Genomic DNA, 9,203 nt, shown 5'->3' with positions numbered 1-9,203 from the left:
ACAGTTAGCATAGATTACAAATACAGATATTTCTTTTATAAAAGATAAATTCATTAGAATTATTAAGAAATCATTAATAGCTCATCAGATGAGAAATACACAGTTTAGACTGCACGAAGCATTAATAAATGTGCTGAAAACTAGGCAACACTGGCAAAACAGAATATTGAAACCACCGTGCTTTTTCAGGACTCTTAATGTGCTTGTTTCTGGCTGAATGTGATATATGCACAAATATCTTTTTTTTTTATAAAATAAGAAATTTCATAAAGATTCCACTGTATGACAGTATACTGATTAGCTGTCACAACTACTGACTAAATATTAATTTTGGTAGTCTTTCCACATTAAATCTATGAACTATTATATCTTGATAACTTTTCAATCTCTAGCTAGAAGTATAATTCCAATAAAATAGCCAACATTATTAAATTTTTGACAATTTTATTTTTATCTGTAGGTTAGAGTAGTAATAGATAGTCTCTTTTGATTGGGAATTCACTTTGCTTTAGTTTTATAATGCTACAGTGGGATAAACACTGAAGACTAACTAGAAGGAGCTACACATCAGTGCAATCACTTCAGTTCTGTAACTCCTACAGATTTTTATCCCTTACAAGCATTAGAGCAATGATTTACATACCAGTGAGGGAAAATGAAAACGAGGGGGAAGCTCATTATAACACTGTAAGTGTATTTAGTTTCTCTTAATACAGACTAGATTAAACCTGGCCTTATCTTCCTATGACACGAGAACTGTGAAGGGTGAGAGCAAAGGGTCCTTTCTCATAATGGTCACGCACAATTAATGTTCTCTTCACTCAACAGAGTGAACCAGACCCAAAATGGGAAGGAGGATCTGGGCTGCTATTCTTTCACCTTCGCTCCCCACCCCCATCCCTTGAGCTGCAAAGAAAGGATCAGGTTGCACTACTTTAAAAGCTGATGCAGTATGCACACTTCCTCAGTGTATTGCAGAGCACTGGGAGAAAATCTCTCCTGCAGCTCCCCGCAGGAACCCATGCTACTTTACAATACCCACTTACTCAGAGATGTGCCTTATCATCAGAGCTGAGCCTTCAATTAAATGATAAAAAGTCCCCATAAGCGTACAAAATTTTTAGGGAAGTACACAAATAAGAATATTATTAAAAACTAACTTACCTTTGATACATGATTTGAAAGCTCCAAGCTTTATGCAAGTCACAAAAATCGTAATATTATAATAGCTCACCACTGCAGGTAAAGTAGACCTGTAAACAAATAAAAATAAATCAAGCAACTTAGCATAATTTTCTGAACATGCTTAAACAAAATGCACAAATTCTGGTCAGAGCAGTGGCTAAAAGGTAGTCAGTGGCACACAGAGGCTAGAAGAGCTATGTAATTATGGTAGTGTCTGTGAAGCAGCCCAACAGTGAGAAGGTATAAATGTAGTTTAATCTCGTCTTAGTCCACTTCTACCTGAGCACTGAGAGTTCTGAAAGATATAAAATCTCATTCAAGGCTTAAAAAGACTTCTAAAAAAGAGTTCAATAGATAAAAAGTTGTATATTAGATCTAGGTATTCTTACTAAAGTTATTAATAATACATGACTACAAAACAAAGACTGGCAAACATTTCACTTGAAAGCAAGAACTAAAATAATGACAGGTTATATCACGCAATGACAAATACATAAGTAGTAGTAAAATTGTTCATTTCTCATATATGAGATTCATCATTCCAGAGGCAGAGGCTGCTGGAAATATGCAAGAAGTGCATGAAAATTGGGGGAAAGACAGGAAGGGAACTGAAGTGTAACAGAAGTTGCTGAGTTTGATAACTAAAGTCTTCATCAAATAATAAAACAGTATTTTATCTACTTTATAATGCTGTGTAAATGAATGATTCATAACCACACATTCTCTTGCAAATCATGCCACAAGGGATTCTACCTCCTTAATTCCCTAAGATCACAAGTGCCCACGTACTGACTCCTGATGGACTCTTACCTTCCTTTCTTTAGTACAGACACACACCTCTCTAACCATTTAAGCACATACACATGCTATATATTGCATGCTGCCCCCCTTCCTTTTTATTTCACCAATCTGTACCAAAAAAATAAAACAGTTTTCCCTACCATCTTTTATGTCCCTCTCTAGCCTTTCTCATATTGAGAAGTTTCTTGGTACTTAAGCAGGCAAATGTTAAGATGTAAGGGAAAAATAGAAAAGGATTATTTCAGGGACAGTGCAGCTTTGCAGGAAAAGGAATACTTTACTTAGTAAAAAATAATGTCAATTCTTGAACTGAAAGAGACTGATGTTTATATTATTACTAAAACTTGCTGAAAGGGGAAGAAACAGTAACTTTAGACAGCAGTTCAAAAGGAAGTTCTGTCACAGTACAGAGCAAGAAATTTAAGTTCTTACAGTATAAAAAATATTAAATCAATGCTGAACTTCTGCATTAGCCTTAAATATTGAGATATGAGGGTGTAGTTAGTCCTCAGTTTGTCCAACAGCCTTAATGCCGAAACCAATACAAGAAGATAATTAATACAATAGCATTCATCAAGCACAAAACTGAGATATGCTTTCACTGAAACGTCTCCAACCCTAACAAAGAGACCATTCAGAAAAAAAAGCATTTCAAAGATCGCTGTAGATGCTGGACATAGCCTGATTCTTGAGTTAAAGAAAGACATCGACTAGCCAAAAGGAAGAGACCTAACAAGTGAGAGACTTTCAAGTGAGAGACTTTTAAGTTTGAGACCTCTAGTTTGGACTTATCTATGTTTTCACACATTAGTAGATTCACTGGAGTTAGAAATATCCAATATGAACAACAAAAATAAACTCTATCAGTGGATACAGCATGAGCACAATAACATATGTTTTCCAAGTCTAGAGCAATTGTCAAGCAATTGCTATTTGTTGAAGCAACACACTTGATAGTCAGGGTCATCTAACCTCAGGCCATCTCATTCCACCTTATTCCGAGTCAGTTCTTAGTAACTCAGCCGCCCACCTTTCCTTAACTTGTTCCGAGAGTAAGTTGCAGATATAGGTGCACGCACTCAAAAATCTCAGGGACATAAAACGAGTGGTGATGGGTGCAGCTACCACACCATGATGGTTTATACAAGCAACAGCTGCTTGAGTTTTGTTCCAAGAGAAACGAGGGCCTGTGCAGGTCCCCAGAAACTCCTGGCCAACTGAGCATTACCAAGGCTTTCTCAAGTGCTTGCAGGACCCCTATCACATCCATTTAGGACTAAGAACTACAAGTGCATACAATCAGTAGACTGGCTGGATTGGTTTTTCTCTCTCATTTCAGCATCCAATTTTAACTATGATTTAAAATAGAAGGGAAAAAAGTATATTTTGATACCATTTCACATTTGTATCTGTTATTTTCATTTTAAAAGACCATATGTAACTATAGCCACTCCACAAAACTTGATGATTCATTTTGCTCCACAGATCATTCTTCCATATCTGTACAATTTTTACTTTACCAACTATATAGTTAACCTCTGATTCTTAATTTTTACATTTTATGACAGAAAGTTTAATTGCTTTTCTTTACTACATGATTCAATCTTTCAATTATAATTTGTAAACTGTGTGTAGATGGAAAATGTAATTTAATTAAAATGTAGCAAAAGAGCAATTCATTTTTATCAGTTAAATTAAATAACTGTAAATGTACTTAACATACAAGGAAAAAAAAGTACATTTATCAGAACATATTGCACTGAAAACTGATTTATTCAACAAGGACTAATCACTGTCAGCTGGTGAAGTTAAGTGATGTTTCTGGTCACCATGACCTTCAAGATTTTAGAACTAGTACATCTCATCCTCTTACAATTTTCATTCATGGACTCAGTGAGAAAATGAAATTGCCTTCTTTCATCTCCCAGTGGACTTTTCAATTTTGAACATACTAGTCATTAATATAAAGTAGGTGAATACATTAAGAAAAAAAGCTATCAAAGGCAGCTTCAGCATTTCGTAAGTTGCAGTTCCAAGTGTTCTGCCAGTGACTTCCATTCGCTCAGTTGTTTGACTATCTTTAAAACTTTGGCATCAAAATATGTTGCATAGTCTTCTTAATTTATATTATTTTACGGTAAATTTATGGTAAATTTAACTTTAATACAGGCTGCCCTACTTTCATATTTAAGTGGTCTTATTAGAAAGAAACATTTAATTTAAATGAAGCGTACATATAAAAGTCATTAAACATATATTAATCATTCCAGGAGGCCACACAAGTAGTAGAAAATGTGGATTCCTTCCTTCCTATCAGTCATTTATATTATAGTATGTTCAAAACAGAATGGGTTCCTACTGTGCCTGCTGGTGTACATATAAAGTTAAAGAGACAGAGTCCTGGCACAGAGGTTTGCCTTAATTTGCTTAACTTGAGGTGCTAAAGTAAAGCCAAACAGGAGAATCTTTTTTTGTAAAACACTGGCTGTTTAGGTGCAGACCTACCAGCACCAGCAGACAGAGAGTGAAAGGATGCTATGCAGGGCTTAGCATCCCTTCCAATTCCCCTACCCCTCAAGCTCTAGCTGCATTCACCTATGCCTGTCTACTGAAAATTGAAGTAAGTTTAAACTAACCAGAAAACTAGAAATAAGCACTGGCCATCTAAATCTCTGTTAAATATATAGACTTTGCATTGAATTTCCTTGTCCTCATTGAGTTATTCAGGAGGAAAAACCTAGGTTCAGGGCAGCTCCCCAAGTTGAAAGGAAGAGAAAATAAGTTATTTCTGAGAACTTCTGAAGATTTTGATCCTGGCTTTCTGAACCTGATTTTTTGAGGATTCACAGAATCACAGAACAGTTGGGGTTGAAAAGGACCTCTGCAGATTATCTGGTCCAACTCCCAATTAAGTGGGCTTATTAAATAAGGATCAAAATGAATATTACTGTTCATTCTATTCATATTATTAATACTTAAGAAAAATTCGAATGAGATTCCTCCTGCCAAATGTCTGTGATGGAAACAACACTATCTCATGGGTTTTCTATTAATTTGCTTGGTGTTTTCTGTGGTGGGTTCAAAGATCTCCTCTCTGTACTAGGCAGCATCTGAAGACAAGCAGGAGGAAAAAGAAAAGTCATTGATCAAAATTATAATGATAGCAACCAGCTTCTGAAAAGATAAAGAGGCTGAAACTATGGTTTTGATAAGGGCATGATGAAGTGAGGAAACAGAAATGAGGCAGAGACATTTCATTAAGTTGCATTATAAAATCTTCAAAATATCACAGACCACATATTTAGCAAAGCTGACAGTGCAATAACAGGGAGAAGGAGTAAGCTAGGCTCTAGTTCATTGATTTTAGAGAGGAGAAGGTCCTGAAATATTTGTTTCATTATTGCAAATACTATCGTCAGGCCAAGATTCATACATAAACCCTATTAAAGAACGTAAGAGAGGCCAGCCTGGTTCAGGCCAGGCACGCACCTGGCACATTATCCTGTGTCCACAGTGGACACACGGAGGTTCTTACCCCCTCAGAAGAGAGCAAGACCAGGACAAGCACATATGACATTGCCCCTGCATAGTCTTCCAGCATTCCACTGTTTTTCAGCTCAAGGTTTTTCCTAAGACTGAGGTGGTTTTTCTATTCAGTGACCTTCATTAGATCTCTCTTCCAAGGTCTTCTACAATCTCTCTTTAAATCCATGTAAACTTCTTGCATTCATACTATCTTCTGGCACAGAATTTTAGAGGTATATTACCCGTGAATATATAAAACAATATAATTCATTATATTATTGGCTTTTAACTTGCCTACAAGCAACTTCATCTGATGCTCCCTCATTTCTATATAGGTAGAAAAGATGAAAAGTTAATCAATGTCCATCCTTTCCATTTGTCGTTTTAAAGCTTCTTTTTTTTTTTTTTTTTTTTTTTTTTTTTTTTTTTTCCTGCTATTCTGAAGAAGTGTTAGAAGGGTGCTGTAATTAAAGTCTCTGAAGTAGAGTCCATCGCCTCTGTCCTGGAAATCTATTTCTTCTTAGTGCTGCAAAGATTGGTTTGCCTGCTATCTGTGGCAGATGCTGAAGCTGCTATTGCCCAGAAATCCTTCCAAGATCCTAGGGAACTGGAAGCTCAGATGAGCACATTCTGAGAGAGCCCCTGGTTCCCACTGTTAGGGAAGATGTATTAGAGGAAAAGATGCAGTCATGCATATTGTGCTCTTAAAAACCTGCTGGTCTTTCTACAAGCAGAATCTAAAAGAATAGTAGGGAGTGGAAATGAAGAGAAGAAAATTTGCCAATCCACAGAAACCTGTCCCCTTCGAAGAAAATTACTTGCTAAGAACTGAAGCCTGAGGAATGAATGTAAATGTTCGCTGAAAAGTGAAGTAAAAAAACGAAGATAAAGTAGTTCAAGCTTCTCCTAAATGAGGAGGGCATTGTTCCTAGAGTTTGGCAGTGCACCTTAAGTGGGTACAGTTAACATAGTAATTAGAATACCAGAAGCTTGTGTAAATTTCCTATTACTTCAGTAGGAGTTTCATAAAACATACAGCATATTCCCATTTCCCATCGAGTCCCTGCCACATGTTTTATAAGGCATAGAGATATTTCTCAAGCAGAGAGGAAAGCCTAGTTTGTTTTGGAAAAAATGGCAAGATGGATAGATGGGACAGTTTTCCATCCTTAAGTAAAAATATAAACAAAGCCCCTTTCAGAAATCTTCTTACTGCAAGGTGAAAAGTATAGCGTATCCCAATATACAGGAAGATAGGCAGCTATTGCAGGGAAACAACTCTTAGCCGAACTTTTAGAGGAATTATGTAAACTCTGATTAGTTTCAAAGCTAGTAAATGATCTAGTACTATTGAAACAGAGGGGGTTAAGAGAAACCGATAATGCTAGGATACTCAAACTTTAGAAAGTCTTTACATTTAGTATGGCAAGTAACACCAGTTAAAGTGACTCTAATGCAAAATGACCTGTGCCTTTGCAGAATAGTTTCCATCAGTAGATTCCACCCAGGCAGCGGCCAGTCTGTCAGCTGTAACGGCGCTGGGTATGGCTGCAGGACCAGATGATTATGTTCGGAGAATATGTTTGGCTAAGCCCATAACGAGACTGTATTGAAAATTTCACAGGATTCAAAGAAAGTTATCAGAAAAAGGCATAGAAAAAAGATGTTATTCAATAGGTAAATGAAACAGTTTTTCAGGAACTCTCAGCATCCTTCTTAGAACAGGATGCAGTTTCTTGTCTGTTATGAACGAGTGCACATATCAGAGTCTCCGTTTGAAAAAGACAAATTTGGAAACCAGTCATGATTGTTGGCTCCCTGCTAAGATTATCTGTTTCAATATCTGAAAGTTAGAAAGGTTCAGAGCCTCCAGTGTTACCTAAACTCAAATGTTGCTTGGTTCTGATTGATTTAATTCTAGAGCCATACAGCTCCTGAAAGTTTCTGAAGATGATCTTGCCCCTCACTGATGTATTGACAAAACCATATAATTATTGCATTGGCTATTACTTCTTGTTTGGTAAATCCCTGAAAAATGAACACTTTTGGTTCAAGGCAGAGGGTCCTGACTCTGATATATTTATATGGATACCAAGTATCCCCTGAGGATCACAGAAACATTGAATTTAAGCAAATCCCTATCTGTCACCCAGACCCTTGGCAAATCAAGTTGTGATGAAGGCAGACAGTGTTTCTGTGATTGGTTTACCTAATTTTTAATGGGGAGAGGACTTATTTGTGTACCATAGCTACCTGATGTGGCACCTACTGTGTAGTTACAGGGGTGCTGTTTTAGTCAACTTTGTGCAGAAAGTAGACAAAGTATGGGATATTTTGTGAGAAACTGTAAATACTGAAAGACATTTCACCGACCTTAATGGGCAGCTTAGAAGTTGATTAATGTGACCTGCTACTGTCTAGGATCTCTCTTGCGGGAGATAAAAAGCTCTTGATAGTCTGGTGTATAACAGTGATGCCATTAACCAAGTGTTTCAAATCAGTGCTGCTGTTTATTAACTCTGGGAACTATTGATCATACAGTTTTAGAACTGTGTGAACTGAATGGATCATCCCTTGTGTGCTGCACTTGAGCTCTTTATCTTCAGAAACAAGCTGTTAGGATGACCACTTTAGGAGGGTAGGGAACACAACAAAAATCAAAATCCTCCTTGATTCCAGAGAAAGACTGAAGGTTAGCACTACATACAGGTAGTGTGACATTCCTATTGAAAATACAATGGCTTTTCTCTGCTGCATGGACTCATACATAAAAATAAGTGTGTTCCGGGCAGACAGTTCAAAATCACTGATGAGTATCTGGTTAGGAGATATAGATACTCCTCCAGTTTGAATCTGAAATAGCAAATGAAAATGCTGAGGCACTGATAGTTCAAAATAGACTGCCAGCAACCTCACTCTTTCCTGCAAAGAAAGTAGCAGATACAGAAGGTAATGGTAACGGTACCTTTGCTTTTGCAATTAGCTGTAAAAGGGAATCTGTTTCTGATGTTAATTATTTCTACTACGCTGGATAGTTTGTTAGAGAACAACAGATAGAAAAGCCAGGAAAGCAACACATCGCTCAGTACTATGTACAACAAGGTACTGAAATTGCCACAACACTTATTACCAGGCTTCTAAATACATAAGGTGCTCAAAACAAAAGTCAGCACTCAGCCAGTCACTATCAAGGTGAACACTCTGTGCTGCTGCATGGACCATCCAAGAAATAAAATCGGTCTTTTCAGGCCCTGTATTTTAAAATATATGAATCCAAGGTACACTATATTGCTAATGAATCTCTCTACCCCTTGCTACATGCAGGGGCAGCAACTTGTGCTTGGACTCCTGCTCCTTTTGCCATCGTCAGACTCCCCTGTCAATACAAGTAGACCATTGTAATGACGTGATCCAAAAGCTCAGAATCTCAGCTTTTAGGACACTGAGTCTAACTATAGCTTTCCTTGTGGAATTTAGAAATAAATTGATTTCTCTCCAAGGAAGGTTTTCTCCCTGTTTGCCCCACTGTATGTTTCCTCTTTGAAAAAGGAAATGTTACCATGGGATATGTCTCTCTTCAAGAAGAGTATTGTCATAAATAGGTTCTGAAGAATCAAACCTGGGAAAATCTTAAATCTCAGTAATTTGTGACTGTCTTATCCTTCTAAAAAGGGATGTGTCTAATATGTTAA

Source organism: Rhea pennata, chromosome 1 (assembly GCF_028389875.1).
Source record: "Rhea pennata isolate bPtePen1 chromosome 1, bPtePen1.pri, whole genome shotgun sequence".
In the NCBI taxonomy this organism is placed as follows: domain Eukaryota; kingdom Metazoa; phylum Chordata; class Aves; order Rheiformes; family Rheidae; genus Rhea; species Rhea pennata.
Note: the sequence above shows the minus strand (reverse complement) of the source record.